Raw genomic sequence first — 21,977 nt, 5'->3', positions numbered from 1 at the left:
ATTACAGGCGTGAGCAACCACACCCGGCCTAGAGCTGTATTCTTGATGATGGAGAGCAGTTTCCTCCTCTCTGCCAGGCCACACTGTGTGTGGCCATCGCATCCTGAATGGTGCTCTAGTTCTTGAGACCTACAGAAGCCATTTCCTATTTTCCTTACTCACATGTGTATCCTTAGGCAATGTCCATCCCCTGAGGTAACTTGGGTGTTTCTCTGTCTTTTGCAACCTGTGTGAGCTGAATACCTTCACATTGGCTTGTCTGTAGAAGGCAGTCAGGTTTTTGTTTTGCTTTGCTTTCTAGTTGGATCAGATAAGAGTTAACAGAAAATGACCACAGTCTAAGTCACTTGCTCAGTGATCAAGTTGTGAAAAAACTGAAATCACTTTATATATGTGTGTGTATATATATGTGTGTGTATACATGTGTATATATATATGTGTGTATATATATGTGTGTGTGTGTGTTTATATATATATATATATTTTTTTTTTTTTTTTGAGACAGTCTTACTCTGCCACCTAGGCTGGAGTGCAGTGGCACAATCTTGGCTCACTGCAACCTCCACCTGCTGGGTTCAAGCAATTGCGATTCTTCTGCCTCAGCCCTCCCGAGTAGCTGGGATTACAGGTGCCTGCCACCACACCTGCTAATTTTTGTATTTTCAGTAGAGACAGGGTTTTACCATATTGGCCAGGCAAGTCTGGAACTCCTGGCCTCAGGTGATCCGTCCGGCAGCCTCCCAAAGTGCTGGGATTACAGGCATGAGCCATCACACCCATCCTGAAATCACTTTTGACCTGGAAGTCACCCTTTTTCTGTGCTTCTGAACACATGGCAACCTTCTACCCACCTGCCCAGCATCCTCATGTCCCACTGGTTTTTCCCAAATCTGTTCTCTTCCCCTGCGCCTCCTCCACTCCTGCCCCTTTATCTCCAGCACACATTCCTCTTCCTCCTCCTTTTTCATTTAATTATCCAACAGATACGTGATGAGAGCCCACGTGTGCCAAGCACTGTGCTGGCAACAGAACAGACAGAGGGCAAGACGGAGCCCCTCTCCAGCCACGGGTCCCTACAGCCTAGCATGTTGCCTGCAGTCACAGCCAAGCACACTGCTCACATCTGAGCTCAGCAGATCTGGGCAGTGAAGTGGAGTAAAGTTAGTCTTTAGATGGAAAAGCAAACAGAAATACAGACTGTTATGAGCCTTTTTTGTGGAGGCCACAAACTTAGACGTTTTGAGCCTGGAATCTGATGTCACACAGACCCAAATCCCACTACTTACCAATTGTGTGACCTTATCTCTGGGCCTCTTTTTCCTTCTGGAAGTAACCACCCTAGCCAACTAACAGGTCAAGATGAAATGATTTATTCTGTATAAAGTACTTAGCGCAGTATCTGATGCGTGGTGGTAGGAAATAACCACTAAATGGTAGTTGGCATTAATGATATGGATCTGCGCTAGGAGTTACATGAGCAGAGTAAGACAGGTTTCAATTTCTGTATTCCACTCCTCCCTTCCTCTGCCCACTTCTCCACCCCCTGACCCCAGTCTTTTCCAGTTAGAAAGGTAGAAATTCCTAATGGAAATCAAGAGGAGGGGAGGGGTGGAAACAGGAAACATGGGTTATCAACAAAAACTGGGCTCCAGGACAGGCGCCATGGTTCACGCCTGTAATCCCAACACGTTGGGAGGCTGCTGGACAGATCACCTGAGGTCAAGAGTTCAAGACCAGCCTGGCCAACATGGTGAAACCCCGTCTCTACTAAAAATAAAAATTAGCTGGGTGTGGTGGCGGGCGCCTGTAATCCCAGCTACTCAGGAGGCTGAGGCAGGAGAATCACTTGAACCCAAGAGACAGAGGTTGCAGTGAGCCGAGATCACACCACTGCACTCCAGCCCAGGCGACACAGTAAGACTCCGTCTCAAGGAAAAAACAAAAACACAAAAAACTGGGCTCCTGAGTGCTCCACACGCGTGAGTGGCCATCCCGCTCCTGAGAAGCAGCTCTCCAACCCCCTGGCCCAAGTAGAGCTGGGCCCTCCTGGACGTCTACAGGATCCACTCCAGCTTGAATCATTCTCTGGACAGGCCTTTAATGCACTCTTCCTCAAGCCCTAAAGGTCATAACTCCTTGAATGGCTGGAAAAACACTGTGCTGAAATCACAAAGAATCCAGGAAAGAAAAACAGGCAGCAAAATGGAACCAAACACAGGGAGTTGAACAGACGTTTATTTTGATCCATGTCCAGCTTTGGCCAAGAAAATAATAAAATGTCCAGGAAAAATCAAGCTGAAGGGAGGGGGTGGGAGAGAGGAGCTAGTAATATCAAATTTGAGACGCTATATGAAAAAAGATAAAAGTTGGTCCACTTATCATAGCATACATACAAAAAGATAAATTCCATATGAGACTTTAAAAAACAAAAACCACACAATATTAAAGGGAAATAAATTCTTCTACAGCTTGGGAGTGGAAAAGACTTGCATAACTATGGCTAAATCTTCAGCTGCAATTGAAGAGAAAGAGTGATAAATTTTGGCTGGGCATGGTGGCTCATGCCTGTAATCCCAGCACTTTGGGAGGCCAAGGCAGGTGGATCATGAGGTCGGGAGTTCAAGACCAGCCTGGCCAATATGGTGAAACCCTGTCTCTACTAAAAATGCAAAAATTAGTCAAGCGTGGTGGCGCTCACTTGTAGTCCCAGCTACTCAGGAGGCTGAGGCAGGAGAATCGCAAAAAACAAAAAACAAAACAAAAACAAAAAACAAAACAAACAAAACAAAACAACTATCCTAAGGTAGCATATTATACCTATCAGATCGGCAAAAAATCCAAAAATTTGTCAATACATGTAGTTGGCAAAGCTATAGGGAAATAGGCATTCTAGTACATTGTGACTAGGAATGCAAAATGAGGCAATCTCTATGGAAGGGAATTTGACTGGCTGTATCTAGCAAAATTACATATGCATTTCCAGCAATACCACTTCTAGGAAACTATTCCAAAACATCACTGGCAAAAATATGAAAAAGTATTTGTGTAGGCTATTTATTGCAGCTCTGTCATAACAAAAGACTAGAAATAGGCCGAGCATGGTGGCTGTAATCCTAGCAATTTTTGAGAGGCCAAGGCGGGCTGATTGCTTAAGCCCAGGAGTTCAAGGCCAGCCTGAGCAACATGGTGAAACTCCATCTCTATTTCAAATTTTAAAAATAAATAAATAAATAAATACTGGAAATAACCCAAATGTCTAACAACAAGGGACTGACTAAATTAAATATGAAGTACTATGGAGCATTAAAAAAAGAATAAAGAATATCTCTACATACTGCCATGGGCTGATTGACAGCACCTATTGTTAAGTAAAGAAAGGTCAAACTATATGTCAACTGTATCTCAATGTTCATTTAAAAAAAAGAGAAGTGGGGAAATCTGGATGCTACTCTATATCTAAGAATATATACATGTATATATTTAAATTTCTAAAAATCAAAAGCAAAAATAAAAGACTATCCGCACAGTGAGTTAGTGATACAATTACAGAGAGAAAAACTGTCTCAAACAACTTTAGACCACTGCAATTTGATTGTATATTCCTAGTGAGATATACCCTAAGGACAAAAAAAAAAAGGAACTGAAAGAATAGTTTTATTGTGGAGACAAAAGTGGCCCCATCTTGGATGCTAATCCACCATGTTGTCATCTGATTAGCCCCAGTCCCAGGAATGCCTCCTGATTCCTACTTTATTTACTGTCCCTAGTGTAAGAATATATCAACTTTGATGTTATCACACAAATTATAGGCTGTGACGCACATAGCATTCTAGCCTGTTCTGGACAGTTGCCTTTGTCTTGCACTAAGCACATATACTCTTTCCCTATGGTATATAAGCCTTGGGTCTGAGATAACAGTGCGAGATCCACCTGTCTTGCAGCTGCCCAAGAGCAGGCTTCCGTCTGTAAGTTCCCCAGTGAAACACGCTTTAGCAACAAACTGGACTTGCCTACCTTGTTCTTTGGTTTCTCAGCTCCTTTGACCTTTGGGGGCCACTTTGCATATATAGCCCTTTCATGGAAAAGCATTATCATATTAATGGCGATAATATTGATGTTGTTATTTTAAGACTGTGTATAAGTATTGAGGGATAAAGCAAACGTTGGTGGATTTGGAAACTAGAATATTTGGTTGGGAGAAAAAAACAGATGCAAGTATGTGAAGTTATATAAAAACACTGAGAGCCTCTATTTGAATGGAAAGTATTAGTATAAACATTTTCCTTGATCCTAGAGCTGGTAAAAAAATTTTTTTAAAAATAAAGAAAGTATTAGTATAAACAGACAATGAGTTTATTTTTAAAATATGTTTATATTTTCTTCCCACTAAAAGGCCCTAGAAACAAGAACCAATCCAGCAGCAACAAGCATCTCTGGCAGTCTATCATTTCCCTTCAACTGAAATCAGATCTTCTTAAAGAAATGCTTGGCTCTCAGACTGGGAACGGAAATGTACAAGATGTGCTTGGATATCTGGTCAAATCAGAAACTCAAAAAGCTATCAAAGTCTCTTTGGACTGTGTCAGAAAGAGGTGAAAAGACTCCCACTTGCCAAAGACGGGACAATTTGAGCATTCGTAAGACTAATCACTATAATGGACTATAGTGAACTGAAGTACATCAAATATGTTTCAATCCATGATTTCATAATGGTATCTTAAATAATTGGTCACTTGTGGAGGACTCTACATAACCAACTCAACAATTTGAAAACTGGTAATAAAGAGAAATCCTTTATTCTGCCTTTCCTATAGAAACCATAACTGAACCCCATGGTTGATGAAGCAATTTCTCTTACACAAGCAGTCTACCTAATAACTGAAGAAAGGAGCGAGCAGGGCAGGAGAGTGGGTGTGGGGGAGAAAAAAGAATAAATACATAAATGAAGAAAGAAATAATAGAATTCCAATATTACCATTTTGCAACTCCTAATGAAATAATGGATTAGTCGATGATCACGAATGACTTAGAACATCACCAAAAGAGACAGACACAAGCAGACAGCATGTACCTCTGGGTGAATGTTCACAACATTCCCTGAGAAGGGGCCCTGCAAAAACAAACACTGAACTTCAATCTGATCAGACCTCTAGATGAAATTAGCAATTCACAAGAAGTCAGCAATCAGAGGAGTGTCTTACATAGCACCTCCAGGGTAGAATCAGCAAAACCCAGACTGGAAAGCTGTACAGTACAAAAAAAATCCACTTTCTCCAACAAACCTATTTCAAGAGGGGGAAAAAATGAGAGAGCTAACCTGTACATTAAAGGAGATATAAAAAACAATAATCAGGTCAGGCAAGGCACATCTGTAATCTCAGCACTTTGTCAGACCAAGGCAGGTAGATCGCTTCAACCAAGGAGTTCGAAACCAGCCTGGGCAATGTGGTATAAAACCTGTCTCTATCAAAAAAAAAAATCAGCCAGGTGTGGTGGCCCATGCCCAAATCCCACTTTTGGGATTACAAATTATAATCCCAAATTTTGTATTCTGAAATCACACTTTTGGGATTATAGGTGTGAGCCACCGTGCCTGGCCTTCGATCTTGATTTAAAGTAAACTTATTACGAAAAAAAAAATATGAGGCAGGGTACGGTGGCTCACACCTGCAATCCCAGCATTTTGGGAGGCTGAGGCAGGCAGATTGCTTGAGCCCAGGAGGTCAAGACCAGCTTGGGCAAGACAGGAAGATCTCTACCAAAACTACAAAAATTAGCTAGGTGTGGTGGCATGCACCTGTAGTCCCAGCTACTCAGGAGGCTGAGGTGGGAGGATCACTTGAGCCCGGGAGGCAGAGGTTGCAGTGAGCTGAGATCACACCACTGCACTCCAGCTTGGGAGAATCTGAAAAAAATCAGAGACCCCTAAATTCCAAGCTATTTTGCCACTGTTCTGAGCCTAGGAATCTGCTGTTTTCAGTAAAGACCACTTCAGAGTCCAGAACCACAGGGTTGGACCATCTCCCTCCAATTGTCTCTTTACTGATCATGACCACCTCTCCCATTCTCTCCCAGCCTCCCCTCCTACCAGCACAGAGGAGAGAACCAGGAGAGTGGAGGATTCAGCCACCCAGAATGATGTGCAGGCGGGGCGTGGTATTTCACGCCTATAATCCCAGCACTTTGGGAGGCCAAGGTGGGTAGATCACTTGAGGTCAGGAGTTCAAGACCAGCCTGGTCAACATGGTAAAACTCCGTCTCTACTAAAAATACAAAAACTAGCCAGGCGTGGTGGCACGTGCCTGTAGTCCCAGCTACTTGGGAGGCTGAGGCAGGAAAATCACTAGAACCAGGAAGGCAGAAGTTGCAGTGAGCCGAGATAGCACCATTGCACTCCAGCCTGGGCAACAGAGTGAGACTCTATCTCAAAAATAATAAATAAATAAATAAATAAATAAATAAATAAAAACAGAAGGAGGTGCAGACAAGAGGTTCCCTGGAAGTGGTTCCAATTCATACTCTTACTCATCTGGAGCATAGATTTTGGCATTATTGGGGATGTCCCCAGATGAACAAGTTCTGCTCATGTGATGTGAGTTGATGTTCCTGATCCCAACTGGGCCTGTGATTTGGAAAGAGAAGTGTTTACGATACTCCTCCAAATACCACCAGCAGCTAGAATAACTGTAAATGATGCACTGTGGGACTCCACTTTGAAAAAAGGGACACTCTGTGTCCACGACTTAGATGCTCCTAAGTCAGAAGAACTAAGAATTAGCCAATATCCCCCCCTATGCCTACTATAGTCTCTCAAATCACTCAACCTTTCCTAGATTCAGTTGCTACTTCTGCAATAAGGGATAATATTTTATCTAGACCAGGAACCAGACTAGGATACCTCTTGAGGTCCCTAACTGCTTTGAGCTCTAACCTTATCAGCTACAATACTGGGAGGAACTCCTTATTTCAGAGAACAGAATAAACAGCAGGACCCAAGGAAGGGCAAGAATGGGCAAGTTAGGAAGTGTCGCTGGACATATGAAGCCAAGGGCTGAACCTGGTAGGCAGACACTAATTAAACAAATGTAATACTTACTGAGCTCTTACTACATGCTTGCTGCTAGGCTAGGTCCTTTGTATGCCTCATCCCATTATTACCCTCAACAATCTGTAGGTAACAACCCTCACTTCCTTCTCTCAAAGGAAACCTCACTCCGACATCTCAGGAACATGTCTCTTACGCATTTCGTATTTCAAACACCTGGAAGTTATACGTAATAACTGAAAAGTTTCATGCAATGTGCAGCAAAGATGCTGAGGGACAGCCCAGGTCTAATGTGGAAGGTCTGAGTTCATGGGGTGGGAGGAGGTGGGGGTCAAAGACCTCCATAATACAATGAACAAAGCTTCTTCCATCTTACCTTCAAGCAGCAGCCTATCTAAAAGAATTTGTCATCTTTGCAAAAGACATCCAGAAGATTCCAAGCTTCTCCAGTCAGAGCTTTGTGTTTGACAGAAGCCATGACCAGCCATTGCTCCATTCCCAGTGGCTCATCTGGCCATCTACTATCTTGGGTTTTTTTGTTTGTTTGTTTGTTTGTTTGTTTGTTTTCAGAAACTCCAGCAAACAACACATGAATCACATCTCTAAACAAAGGCTTGTTCCACCTCTTACAATTTTATAATAAATGAGTGAAGCTGAAAGTGGGGTGTATTTATTTGCAAGAAGTCAAAATGTAAGGGGTGATTATAGAGCAATTGTTTTTTCTCTATCATTTCCTAACAAGAGTCATACCTTGAAGTTTCAATAATTACATACTGATAGTGACACACACAAAAGAGGAATTTACATGGGAAGCAAAGATGCGAACTATATTACGTGGATTTTTTTTTTTTTAAGATGGGGTCTTACTCTGTCATCCATGGTGGAGTGCAGTGGCACGAACATGGCTCATGGCAGCCTTGACATCCCCAAGCTCAGGTGATCCTCTCACCTCAGTTTTTTAAATTAAATTAATTTTTTGTTTTTTATTTTTAGTAGAGACAGGGTTTTGTCATCTTGCCCAGGCCAGTCTCAAACTCCTGGACTCAAGCAATCTGCCTGCCTTGGCCTTCCAAAGTGCTAGGATTACAGGCGTGAGCCACATATGGATTTTTCTGTCCCCAGTGAAGGAGCAACATTTGAACTGTGTTTACACTAGTCTAGCCAAAACAAAAACAAAAAAAAACTCTTTCCCTCACCAAACCATATAATTAACAATGGGGCTTAACTCTGTAGCCACAATCATACCCAGCATTATTTCAGTGAATCAATGAAGCAATAATGGGGCACAGGGCTTTATTAGTTGTCTGTGCCTCCTGGCTATGGAGATTCAGTACAATAAACATGTCCATCTGAAAATTCAGTATTTCTGGTTGCTTCACTTGTCTGTGAAGACCCCTGACATTTAGGGACATGCAGTTTTGCTGAGGCTCAGACACAAGTGGCACTGCCCAGCTGGGCATGGTTGAGTGAGTATGGATGAGAGCTGACTACCCAGCTTCCCAAAGCGGCTCTGCATTTCTCAGCAGGTGGTCTCACAGGCAGAAACCTATGGGAAACACCTTTTTTAAAAAACCTTGTTTATTTGTGAAAATCGCCTCCCAATAAAGCCACTTGCTTACACAGGTAATAGAAGCAATGAAAATATCTGGCCAGGCGTGGTGGCTCACGCCTGTAATCCCAGTACTTTGGGAGGCCAAGGTCAGGAGTTTGAGACCAGCCTGCCAAATATGGTGAAACCCTGTCTCTACTAAAAATACAAAAATTAGCCGGGCATGGTGGCGGACGCCTGTAATCCCAGCTACTCAGGAGGCTGAGGCAGGAAGAATCACTTGAACCTGGGAGGCGGAGGTTGCAGTGAGCCGAGATCGCACCATTACACTCCAGCCTGGGCAACAAGAGCAAAACTCAGTCTCAAAAAACAAAAAACAAAAAAAAAGAAGTAATGAAAATGTGAAGAGATCTAAGAAAGTGACAGTTTTTAGGAATTGTAAATTGGGGTAAAGACTGGAATTTTTATCTCAATGATAGTTCAGCTCTATGATTCCAGCATAAATGCAGACATTTCATAAAAGACTAGAGAAATGATTTCAGGAAATGTGTCCAGCCAGCTCAAACATTTCTCACAGAGTAAGATACAAAACTTAAGTGAAAGTAGGAACGGCAGATAACTTGTGGTAAGACAATACAAACAGGAAGCAGCAGCCTCTCGAAGTAAATATTATTGAATCAGGCCTAGAAGACCTGGGGAAGTATTTATGTATCATCTAATTGGAAGATTTACAAAGCTCTCTAGTGTCTTTGGTAGAGGTCAAGAAAGGGTCAGCTCTCCTTCCTGCAAGCAGGCCGGTGGGATCACTGCACAGCAGCCTCCCTCTCCTTTTAGGATCCCTCATCTAACCCCACACCAATGGATTTTGGGGGTTGAAAGATTCTGGGCTGGGCACGGTGGCTGATGTCTGTAATCCCAGCACTTTGGGAGGCTGAGGCAGGAGGACCACTTGAGCCCAAGAGTTCAAGACCAGCCTGGGCAACATGGCAAGACCTTGTCTCTATAAAAATTTTTTTAAAAAATTAGCCAGGCATGGTGGTGTGAGCCTGTGGCCCCAATTACTCAGGAGGCTGAAATGAGAGGATTGCTTGAGCCTGGGAGGTTAAGGCTGCAGTGAGCCAAGATCGCATCACTACACTACAACCTGGGTGACAGAGCGAGACCCTCTCTAAATAATAAATAAAGACTCTGGGGCCGGGCACAGTGGCTCACGCCTGTAATCTCAGCACTTTGGGAGGCCGAGGTGGACAGCTCACGAGGTCAGGAGTTCGAGACCAGTTCGAGACCAGCCTGGCCAACATGGTGAAACCCCATCTCTACTAAAAATACAAAAATTAGCTGGGCTTGGTGGCACGTGCCTGTAATCCCAGTTACTCAGGAGGCTGAGGCAGGAGAATCGCTTGAACCCGGGAGGCAAAGGTTGTAGTGAGCTGAGATCACGCCATTGCGCTTCAGCCGGGGTGACAGAGCGAGACTCCATCTCAAAAAATAAATAAATAAATAAATAAATAAATAAATAAATAAAGGCTCTGAACTCCCCAGAACAAGACTGTCTTGTGGTTAAGATGAGACGTGGGGGTGGGGTTGGTAAAAGCAGTCAGCATGCCGAGCATAGAGCCCCTCTCCAACAGGAAAGTCTTCAGACTCATCTTCCAAGACCTCATCCTCTCTGTATGTAGATATTATCTAGTGCTGCATGCATATCCTCCCCTCCATTCCTACTTGATTTATTATTTTACTCTTGTTCAATGATATCTGGACTTATATGTCTTTTCTTGTAACTATCAAAGTCCCTTTGGATATAAATTTGGCGTACATAAATAACAATAGTGGGGCCAGGCACGGTGGCTCGCGCCTGTAATCCCAGCACTTTGGGAGGCCGAGGCGGGCGGATCACGAGGTCAGGAGATCGAGACCATCCTGGCTAACACAGTGAAACCCCGTCTCTACTAAAAATACAAAAAATTAACCGGGCGTGGTGGCGGGCGCCTGTAGTCCCAGCTGCTCAGGAGGCCGAGGCAGGAGAATGGTGTGAACCCAAGAGGCAGAGCTTGCAGTGAGCCAAGATAGCGCCACTGCACTCCAGTCTGGGCGACAGAGCGAGAGTCTGTCTCAAAAAATAATAATAATAATTTTTTAAAAAATAACAATAGTAGTTACCAAGCATTGACTGTAATATACCAACAATGTATATACATTTTCTTTTATCCTCATGATGTTTGGAAATAGAATTTACAAGAAACAGAGGCACAGGAAAGGGAGGCAACTCATTCACTTTCTCACAGCTAGTAAGTGGTGGGCTCAGGGTTCAAACCCAAGTAGGAAGGAATCTATGTCGGACTCGTGCTGTTAGTAAATTGTCTTTAATGGTGTGTATATCATTCGTATTCCTCTCTCACCTACTACTAGTTACGCAGTTTTACAAAAGCTGTTTCCTAAGCTGAGCTAAAGGAAGGTTAATTACAAACACACCTGCGTGCACCCACACACCCTTTATTCAGCTAGATTACTTCATCCTTTCAACCAAAGGAATTGGTGCCTCTTCCATGCCAGACACTGGCATGGTAAACATGTCAGCCATGGTCCCTGCCTTTCTGGAGCTTCTATTTTCACTACGGCTATTCCCCAGTTATGTCTTAAATGATACCTTCTTTAGTAGGCATTCCTTGTCACCCCAGACTAAATTAGATGACCTCATTATACAGTACCATGCTTTTCTTTCATAACACCCAATACCCTGTAATTACTTGTTCAATGTCTTTCTTCTTGGGCCGGGTTCGATGGCTCATGCCTGTAATCCCTGCACTTTGGGAGGCTGAGGTGAGTGGATCACCTGAGGTCAGGAATTCGAGACCAGCCTGGCCAACATGATGAAACCCCCGTCTCTACTAAAAATACAAAAAATTAGCCAGGAGTGGTGGCAGGTGCCTGTAATCCCAGCTACTCAAGAGGCCTGAGGCAGGATAATTGCTTGAACTTGGGAGGCGGAGGTTGCGTGAGTCGAGATCACACCACTGCACTCCAGCCTCAGCAACAAGAGCAAAACTCCATCTCAAAAAAATAAAAATAAAAAAGTCTTTCTTCTCATTGTCCTGTGACCTCCATGAGGATGAGACAGGCTGTTCTGTTCACTGCTATAGCCAGTATCTTGTGTAGCACCTGGCACCTAAGAGAAAATTCATAATTGTTGAATGAATGGATGTGAACAAGCAGTAGGAAAAGACTTTCTCAAAGGTTAGGGAAGATGGTGCAGGGTTGGTGACTAACCCATATTTAGCTGATATCAGTTTCTGTGCCACTAAGTTCTAACCTCTCTCTGCTTAATAGGAACCAGCAGCCTCTGAGTTTAAGCCTCCCTCCATTGCACACACATTCCAGTGTCTGCCTTGCTAATGAGCTCTGCCAGGCTCAGCCCAGGAGCTGTACCAGTGAGTGGCAGCCTGCCCTGTGGAAGGGACTAATTAATCCTAAATGTCACATTGGTCTCATAGCTCTTGCCCTTTGCACGCATACCCAATCTGGGTATCTCTTTAATCACAATCTCTAGCCCTGGATTGAACCTCAAGAGAATCAACAATATCTGGAACGAATGACCACATCCCCGCTCCACCCCTCACTGTGTTGGGATTACCTGGAGACGGTGTCTTTCCCACTGTACTCTGTAGGAGGAGGTCACACACCTGGGAATAAGAGTGGTCTCTGAAAGAGATGGCCATTCAGGTATTAGGCAGGCATAGGTGAGGTGGGTCATCAGATAGGGACCTGGAACTCAGAAGGGAGCCTTTCACAGGAGGGGTGGGAACCTCCATGTGTCTCTAACCTTCTCTACTCAGACTCAGGGAGTTGCCATGGGAGGGAGCCAGGAAGGGGCAACTCCTGCAGTTGCCTTCGATGACTCCGATTCTGGTTACCTGCTGCTCAGTCCTTCACTTTCTCTTTCCTTAGCTCTTGGCCTTTAGGGAGGTCCTGTTTTAACAAGACTGTTCCAGGTGTCTGCAGTGCTGATGGCCTCAGCTGTACTTGTTCATAGACATAAAGGGACAGAAGAACCTCTGGGGACAGGGTAGGGCTGCAATGTCCAGCTTCGCTCCCCAGGGAGATGCTCCCATCACAAAAGATGTACCACTTATTTTGTTACAGGAGGCTGCTGTTTCTTTGCAGCATCTTTTTGGTTGTTTTTGAGATGGGGTCTCATTCTGTTGCCCAAGCTGGAGTACAGTGGCATGATCATGGCTCACTGCAGCCTCAAACCCCTGGGGCAATCCTCCCACCTCAGCCTCCCAAGTAGCTGGTACTACAGGTGCTCACCAACACACCTGGCTAATTTTTATATTTTTTGTAGAGATGGGGGTACACCATGTGGCCCAGGCTGGTCTCAAACTCCTAGGTTCAAGTAGTCTGCCTGCCTCAGCCTCCCACAGTGCTGGGATTACAGGCATGGGCCACCGAGCTCAGCCTTTTGGCAGCATCTACACAAGCTGCAGAAGGCCTCTGATTCCAGGCCTCAGATGGAGTGCCCCAAAGTGGCATGAGACGCAGCTCTGCAGATTTTTTCCCTGGGGCTTAGAGTTGTTCTGCTCTTCACAGACCCCAGCCTGGGCCAGATGGCATAACCCCATCTCTACAAAAAAAACACAAAAATTAGCCAGGTGTGTTGGTGAGCACCTATAGTCCCAGCTACTTGGCAGACTGAGATGGGAGGATTGCTTCTGCCTTAGGAGTCTGGGGACCTTGCCAGAGGAAGGTCACCACCTGTCAGGCAAAGGGATTCCTACTGTAACCCCAGGGTCAGGAATCCGGTCCACAAACTGCTTTTCATCCCAAGACCTCAGGCTCAAAGTCAAAGTTCCCCTCCTCTGTGTTGTGCAGCACCACCCCCACCACACTCCCACCAATCCAGGGCACTTTTCTAGTTTCTTCATGAATTAGATCTCCCTTTTCTTGATCTGAAAGAAAAGGACCCTAATAACAAGCCAGAACTCCTCCCAGCAAAATCCCTGGGATTAATAACATTGGTACTTACTTTGCTCATGTGTGAATAATCAATATTCTCCAGCCTCTTTTCTGTCTCTTTTGTGCACACACTTTCCAATAGATACTATCGGTCTTCCCTCAGTCTGCAGCTGAAACTCTGTGACTGCTGGGGGCAGGCCCTGTTCTCTTCAGCTCTCACTCTGGGCCCTAAGGTTAGTGCTCTGGGCCGGGCGCGGTGACTCACACCTGTAATCCCAGCATTTTGGGAGGCCGAGTCTGGTGGATCACTTGAGGCCAGGAGTTCAAGACTAACCTGGCCAACATTGCGAAACCCTGTCTCTACTAAAAATATGAAAATTGCCAGGCATGGTGGAACGTGCCTGTAATCCCAGCTACTCGGGCAGGAGAATTGCTTAAACCTGGGAGGCAGAGGTTGCAGTGAGCCAAGATCACGCCACAGCATTCCAGCCTGAGTGACAGAGCGAGACTCTGTCTCAAAAAAAAAAAAAAAAAAAAAAAAGACAGTGATGTGTTAGCAAACCAGCTTGTGGGGGAGATGGGGATCCCTGATTTGTAGCAGTTATCAGTTTCCGTGGTGTAGATACTTCCTCCCATGACCAATTTCCAACCACTGACAGTTTAACAACCAGCTTGCAAATTTCCTGAATATTTAACACTCTCACTAGCAGGTCTGAGCTGGCTCCAGCACACCACTGGTTCAGGGGAATCACTGGAGCTTACCTGGGACCCAGGATGTCTTGACAAAATGAGTAACAGATCACATGGAAGTGAAGGGAGAGAGGGTACCTCACACGTCATTTCTGCCCGCTGGCTCCCCTGGCTCAGGGTACTGGAAAGAGTACAGGCTTTAGAAAAGCTCTAGGTTCAAATCCTTGTGTGACTGCAAGTTTCAGCATCCAACTCTGCAAAATAGGATTGATAAAACCAACCCACAGGATTACTTTGAAGATAAAATTAGATACCTAGATTAAATGCCTAACAAATACATGGAGCAAGCTCTCAATATACATTTTCTTTTGCCCCCACCCTGTCCTAATTTTCTTGTAGTTCAAAGAATTCTTTTCCAAAGGACCCAATAGGAGAAGCTCAAATGCAACACTGTCAAAGAGGGGACAGGTAAGTCTACCCAATCCACCCCAGTGTGAGCTTTAACTTTGGACCCCTTCAAGGAGCACAGCTCTTTTCTGCTTCAAGACTCTCCTTTGTCCTCATTCTAAGAGGTGAGTTCATCAAAATTTTCTGGGGTTCATGCCACCTGGCTTCATTCTCCTCTGATATGGCAAGCTGCACCCAGAATCAGAAACCACACTTCAAAAAGGGAGCAGCATGTCAGGGCCAGAGCAAGGGCATCGGCTGCCCCAAGGCTGCCCTTTGTACAGGGCAGAGCACATAAAGCTTTCCGCACGCCCCAAATGCCTCCCACATCAAACCAGGTCCTATAGTCAATGGTTACACTGAACACTCATGGGGATTTATGGCACAATTTTGCAGCAGGAGGTTGTGGTCAGAGATTTAGAAGAACTTTCCAACTATAAAACTACCCTAGAAGGAAGTGGAATCTTTGACTCTGTGGCTCGAGTGGGGCAGGAGTCAGAAGCAGAAGGGACATGAGGCTCCCTAGATTTGAGTTTTGCTGCTCACAAACAATGAAATGATTGGGATCATACAGCAGAGACAGCAAATGAAACTTTGGAGAAATACGGTTTCTTTTTATTTTTTACTTTTATTTTTATTTTTATTTTATTTTATTTATTTTTTTTTTTTGAGACGGAGTCTCACTCTTTTGCCCAGGCTAGAGTGAAGTGGCATGATCTCGGCTCACTGCAACCTCTGCCCCCGGGTTCAAGCGATTCCCTGCCTCAGCCTCCCCAGTAGCTGGGATTACAGGTGCTTGCCACCACGCCCGGCTAATTTTTGTACTTTTAGTAGAGACAGGGTTTCACCATGTGGCCAGGCTGGTCTCAAACTCCTGACCTCAGGTATTCCACCCACCTCAGCCTCCCAAAGTGTTAGGATTACAGGCGTGAGCACCACCCCCAGCCTGAGAGATATGGTTTCTTGTGACAAAGAGCTTTTGGTAACTCAGGAAATTTTCAGAAACTTTGAAGTATTATACAAAAACTCTTAATTAGAATTAGATGAGAAGGCCAGGTGCAGTGGCTCATGCCTGTAATCCCAACACTTTGGGAGGCTGAGGCAGGCGGATCATGAGGTCAAGAGATCGAGACCATCCTGGCCAACATGGTGAAACCCTGTCTCTACTAAAAACACAAAAGTTAGCTGGGCGTGGTGGTGCGTGCATGTAGTCCCAGCTACTCAGGAGGCTGAGGCAGGAGAATCGCTTCAACCCGGGAGGTGGAGGTTGCAGTGAGCCGAGATCACGCCACTGCACTCCAGCCTGATGACAAGACTCCATCTCAAAAAAAAAAAAAAGAATTAGATGAGAAGATCTGGGTTTGAGCCATATCTGGCCACCTTCCAACTGACTGACCTATGCAAGTTATTTAACCGCACTGAGTCTCAGTCACTCATATGTTCACTCACTCAGGCTATATTTATTGAGCATGTAGCATGTGTCTTGCATGGGGCTAAGAGAATCCTGGAAGATAATGGTGAGCAAAACCGGGCACAGTCCTTTTGCTTTTCTTTCCTTTTCTTTTTTAAGTAGAGACGGGGTCTCACTCTAATGCCCAGGCTGGTCTCGAACTCCAGGGCTCAAGTGATGCTCTCACCTTGGCCTCCCAAAGTGCTGGGATTACAGGCATAAGCAACCTTGCCAGGCCCATGGTCCTTTTCTTACGAAGCTGAAAATTTATTCCTCCGTAACAAGGCATACTAATGCTGAGACCACTGGATATGCACATGCAAAAGAATGAAGTTGGACCCTTACCTCATACCATAGACAAAAATTTATTCAAAATAGATCAAAGACCTACATGGAAGAGATAAAACTATTAAATTCTTAGAAGAAAAGACAGATGTAAATCTTTGTGACCACAGACTAGGCAGTGGTTTCTTAGCTATGACACAGTGCACAAGCAGGAAAAAAAAATAGATAAATTGGACTTCAAAATTTAAAACTTTTGTGCTTCAAAGGACATTAAGAAAATAGGCTGGGCATGGTGGCCCATGCCTGTAGCCCAAGCACTTTGGGAGGCCAAGCCAGGAGGATTGCTTGAGCCCAAGAGTTCGAGATCAGCCTAGGCAACAAAGCAAGACCCTGTCACTATTAAAAAAAAAAAAAAAGAAAGAAAAGAAAGAAAGAAAGAAATAAGTAAAAAAGACCCATAGAATGGGATAAAATATTTGTAAATTATGTATCAGTTAAGAGACTTATATTTAGAATTTATAACAAACTCTTACAACTCAATAATAAAAAGACAACCCAATTTAAAAACACGCAAAGGATCTGAATAAACATTTCTCCAAAGGTATACAAATGACCAATAAGCACATGAGAAGATGTTCAGGCCAGGCGCGGTGACTCAGCACTTTGGGAGGCCGAGGTGGGCGGATCACTTGAGGTCAGGAGTTTGAGACCAGCCTGGCCAACATGCTGAAACCCTATCTCTAGTAAAAATATAAAAAAATAGCCAGGAGTGGTGGTGCACACCTGTAGTCCCAGCTACTCAGGAAACTGAGGCAGGAGAATCGCTTGAACCCAGGAGGCAGAAGTTGCAGTGAGCTGAGATCGTGCCACTGCATTCCAGCCTGGGCGACAGAGCGAGACTCCGTCTCAAAAAAAAAAAAAAAAAGATATTCAACATCATTAACCACCAAGAAAATGCAAATCTAAACCACCATGAAATACCACTTCATACCCACTAAGATGGCTAGAATCAAAAAGACAGACTGGAGAAACTGGAACCTTCATACACTGCTGGTGAGAATGTCAAATGGCTCAGCAATATTGGAAAGCAGTTCTCAAAAGTGGAACATAAAGTTAATGACCTCGAAATTCCACTCCTAAGTGTATACCAAAGAGAAAATGGATGTCCACACAAAATCTTATACATGAATGTTCACACTAGCATTATTCATAATAGCTAAAATTTGGAAACAGTATAAATGTCCATCAACTGATGAATGTATAAATAAAATATGGTATATCCATACAATGAAATAGTATTCAACAATAAAAAGAAAGTACTGATTCATGCTACAACACTGAAAACACTATGCTAAGTGAAAGAAGCCAGACATAAAATGCCACATATTGTATGATTGTTTATATGAAATGTCCAGTGTAGGCAAATCTATAGAGACAAAAAGTAGATTAGTGGTTGCTTAAGGCTGGGAAGGGGAGAGATTGGGGGTAAAACCGGAAATGACTGCTAATGAGCATGGGACGTCTTTGAGTGTGATGAAAATGTTCTAAAATTGTGGTGATGGTTGCACAACTCTGTGAATATACTAAAAACCATTTCTGCCGGGCGCGGCGGCTCACGCCTGTAATCCCAGCACTTTGGGAGGCCGAGGTGGGTGGATCACCTGGTCAGGAGTTCAAGACCAGCCTGGCCAAGATGGTGAAACCCCATCTCTACTAAAAATACAAAAATTAGCCGGGCACAGTGGCAGGAGCCTATAATCCTAGCTACTCTGGTCTGAGCAGGAGTGTCGTTTGAACCAGGGCGGCAGAGGTAGCAGTGAGACAAGACTGAGCCACTGCACTCCAACCTGGGCAATAGAGTGAGACTCTGTCTCAAAAAAAAAAAAAAAACAAAAAAAAAAAAAACAAAAAAAACACATTTCATTGTACATTTTTAAAGGGTGGATTTTTTTTTTTTTTTGAGATGGCGTCTCACTTTGTACCCCCCAGGCTGGAGTGCAGGGGCATGATCTCGGCTCACCACACTGCAACCTCCACCTCTTACAAGGTGAATTATATAGTATGTGAATTGTATCTCAATATAAGTGTTATTAAATTGTATACCCACATTCACAGCAGCATCATTCACAATAGCCAAAAGGTGGAAGCCATCCAAGTGTCCATCAATAGATGAATGAATAAGCAAAATGTGGCCAGGCGTGGTAGCTCACACCTGTAATCCCAGCACTTTGGGAGGCTGAGGTGGGAGGACTGCTTGAACCTAGGAGTTCGAGACCAGCCTGGGCAACTTGATGAGATCTCATCTCTACCAAAAACACAAAAATTAGCCAGGCATGGTGGTGAATACCTGTGGTCCCAGCTACTCAGGGGGCTAAGGTGGTGAGAGGTTGACTTGAGCCAGGGAGACTGAGGTTGCAGTGGGCTGAGATCTCACCACTGCATTCCAGCCTGGGCAACAGAAGGAGACTCTGTCTCCACCCAAAAAAAAAAAAAATTGTATATACATATATACATATAATGGAATATTTTTTAAAAAAGAAAATTCTGATATGCACTACAATAAACCTTGGATAAACCTTGAAGACATCCTGCTAAGTGAAATAAAAGCCAATCATGATCGGGCATGGTGCCTCATGCCTGTAATCCTAGCACTTTGGGAGGCCGAGGCAGGTGGATCACCTGAGGTCAGGAGTTTGAGACCAGCCTGACCAACATGGAGAAATCCTGTCTCTACCAAAAATACAAAAAATTAGCCCGGTGTGTTGGTGCATGCCTATAATCCCAGCTACTCGGGAGGCTGAGGCAGGAGAATCGCTTGAACCTGGGAGGCAAAGGTTGCGGTGAGCCAAGATTGTGCCATTGCACTCCAGCCTGGGCAACAAGAACAAAAGTCCGTCTCAAAAAAAAAAAAGCCAATCACAAGAGGAAAAATATTTTATGATTCCACCTTTTTTTTTTTTTTAGACAGAGTTTTGCTCTGTCACCCAGGCTGGAGCGATCTCGGCTCACCACAACCTCGCCTCCTGGGTTCAAGCGATTCTTCTGCCTCAGCTTCTCAAGTAGCTGGGATTACAGGCGCCCACCACCACGCCCAGCTAATTTTTGTATTTTAAGTAGAGACGGGGTTTCGCAATGTTGGCCAGGCTGGTCTTGAATTCCTGACCTCAGGTGATCCGCCCACTTCGGCCTCCCAAAGTGCTGGGATTACACTCGTGAGCCACCATGCCCGGCCGATTCCACTTTTTTTAAGACAGAATCTTGCTGGAGTGCAGTAGCGTGAGCTCAGCTCACTGCAACCTCTGCCTCCCGAGTTCAGGCAATTCTTGTGCCTCAGTCTCCCAAGTAGCTGGGATTACAGGCACACGGCAGCATGCCCAGCTAATTTTTGTATTTTTAGTAGAGATGGGGTTTTGCCATGTTGGACAGGCTGGTCTCGAACTCCTGACCTCAAGTGATCCATCAGACTTGGTCTCCCAAAGTGCTGGGATTACACGTGTGAGCCATCGCGCCCAGCCTATTATTCCACTTATAAAAGGCACCTACATCCTGGCCAACATGGTGAAACCCCGTCTCTACTAAAAATATAAAAATTAGCTGGGCATGGTGGCGTGTTCCTGTAATCCCAGCTACTCGAGAAGCTGGGGCAGGAGAATCACTAGAACCCAGGAGGCAGAGGTTGCAGTGAGCCAGGATCGTGCCACAGCACTCTGGCTTGGTGACAGAGAAAGACTCCGTCTCAAAAAAACAAATAAATAAAAAATAAAATAAAAGGCATCTAAAGTGGTTACATTCTACAGAAAGTAGAATGGTGGTTGCCAGGGCTAAGGAAAGTGGGGAATGTGAAGGTATTGTTTGCTGGGTGGAGTTTCAGTGGGGGAAGATGAAAAAGTTCTGAATGTGGCTGATGGTGATGGTTGCACAATAATGTGGATGTACCTAATGCCACTGAACTGTATGTTTACAAACAGTTAAAATGCTAAATTCTATGTCTATTTTACTACAATTTTCAAAATAAAGGCATAATAATAGCTCTTACCTCACAGGGTGATTGTAAGAATGAATAAGATGAATATTGGCTGAAGGAATGGCTAAAATGAGTAACAACTTTTATGAGCCTGGAGAGCAGGGTTGGGAATGAGACAGGGAGTGGTGGAGGGACAATTTAACTGTGTACCTTAACACATGTACCATTGTTTAGGTTTTCCCCCAACTGTTATATAACTCAACAAAGTATAACATGGCAGAGGGCTGCTTATATTCTCAAGTTATTGATTTGTTCAAGTCTCAGTGTCCACAGAAAAGTGCATGAGTTTTGGGATCAACATTCTATCCTTGGCCAGTATTTGACCTTCTGTGTTTGTATCTTTATGTGTATCTTTCCCCAGATTTCTTTAGCTTTGCTTACCTTACTCCTCATCTACCCCCAATTGACTTGAGTCTTAGTCACAAAGATCTTCAATCTCCCTGTCTGATCACTAGATCCTCCCCTCTCATCTGAGAAAGGCCCCAGACTCAGATAGAAGGGCTCCCTGTCTCTCTGACCCAGTATGCCTCTTCCCCATTTTTACCTGACTTTATACAGTGAAATCTTCCCTGAGAGCTGACTTTTCAGTTCCTCACTTTGCGAATTGCAAGACGCACTCACCCAGGAGGCCGAAGATGGCTCAGAGCCCAGACAGCCGGAAGTCTGTTTCCTGGGCCGGGGAATGCTGGCAGAAATCCAGATAGCTGACGTCACCTGGTCCAGATGGCGGAAGCCATTGCCCAACCATAGGAAATCGATGCCAACAACACATTTCTCTATGACTGTCTCCCTCAATCCAGAAAAGCATTTTCCTAGAGAGGAGGCAGCTCAATAGTAGTGGAAAGTGGCCTAGCCTTCGAACCATGTGATGTGTTGAGTATGAGGCTGGCTGCAGCGTCAGCTGACAGATAACGTGAGAGCGGAGCACTATACTCCAAGTCAGAAAACGTAAGTCTGAGCAGGAGAGCGGCCACCTAACTTCTGACCTTTGACAAATCACTGGATTTCCTTCAACTGGCTTTTTTAAAGCTATGAATAATAATACCTCACAGAAGCTATTATTGCAAGGCTGGAATGAGGTCATCTGTATAGAAGATTTCATAAGCTTGAAGCAGGATGCCAATGCAAAATTCTGCCTCTGTGAGAGGCTTCCTGGGAGAAGCAGATCCTGGGGGGCAGAATGGAGAGTGACTACAGGCTGATCCCAGAGCCAGGCAGCTGGCGCTGTGTGAAAGTGGGCTTGCCGCTGCCTAGCTCTGCAATTGAGATGCATAACAGCCTCTCTGTGCCCAGTTACTCAGTCAAAATGAGGATAAGAATGTCCATGTCTGGCCGGGTGTGGTGGCTCACGCCTGTAATCCCAGGACTTTGGGAGGCTGAGGCAGGCGGATCACCAGGTCAAGAGATTGAGACCATCCTGGCCAACGTGGTGAAAACCCGTCTCTACTAAAAACACAAAAATTAATTGGGCGTGGTGGCACGCACCTGTAGTCCCAGCTACTCAGGAGGCTGAGGCAGAAGAATCGCTTGAACC

At 44.6% G+C, this 21,977-nt stretch overlaps 1 long non-coding RNA gene across 1 annotated transcript; it reads right to left on the bottom strand.

Moving 5' to 3' along the window:
• Window positions 1–10,938: 10,938 nt before the first annotated feature.
• Window positions 10,939–21,292, bottom strand: LOC112440072 (uncharacterized). The gene is made up of 4 exons (XR_004671922.4): window positions 21,065–21,292; window positions 14,310–14,491; window positions 12,226–12,293; window positions 10,939–11,760 (listed from the first exon to the last, which is right to left on the bottom strand). It is a non-coding gene; the product is annotated as an uncharacterized LOC112440072 (long non-coding RNA).
• Between the last annotated feature and the right edge of the window lie 685 nt (window positions 21,293–21,977).

This window comes from Pan paniscus, chromosome 5 (genome assembly GCF_029289425.2).
Source record: "Pan paniscus chromosome 5, NHGRI_mPanPan1-v2.0_pri, whole genome shotgun sequence".
Lineage (NCBI taxonomy): Eukaryota > Metazoa > Chordata > Mammalia > Primates > Hominidae > Pan > Pan paniscus.
This window is presented reverse-complemented; position numbering and strand designations above follow the sequence as displayed.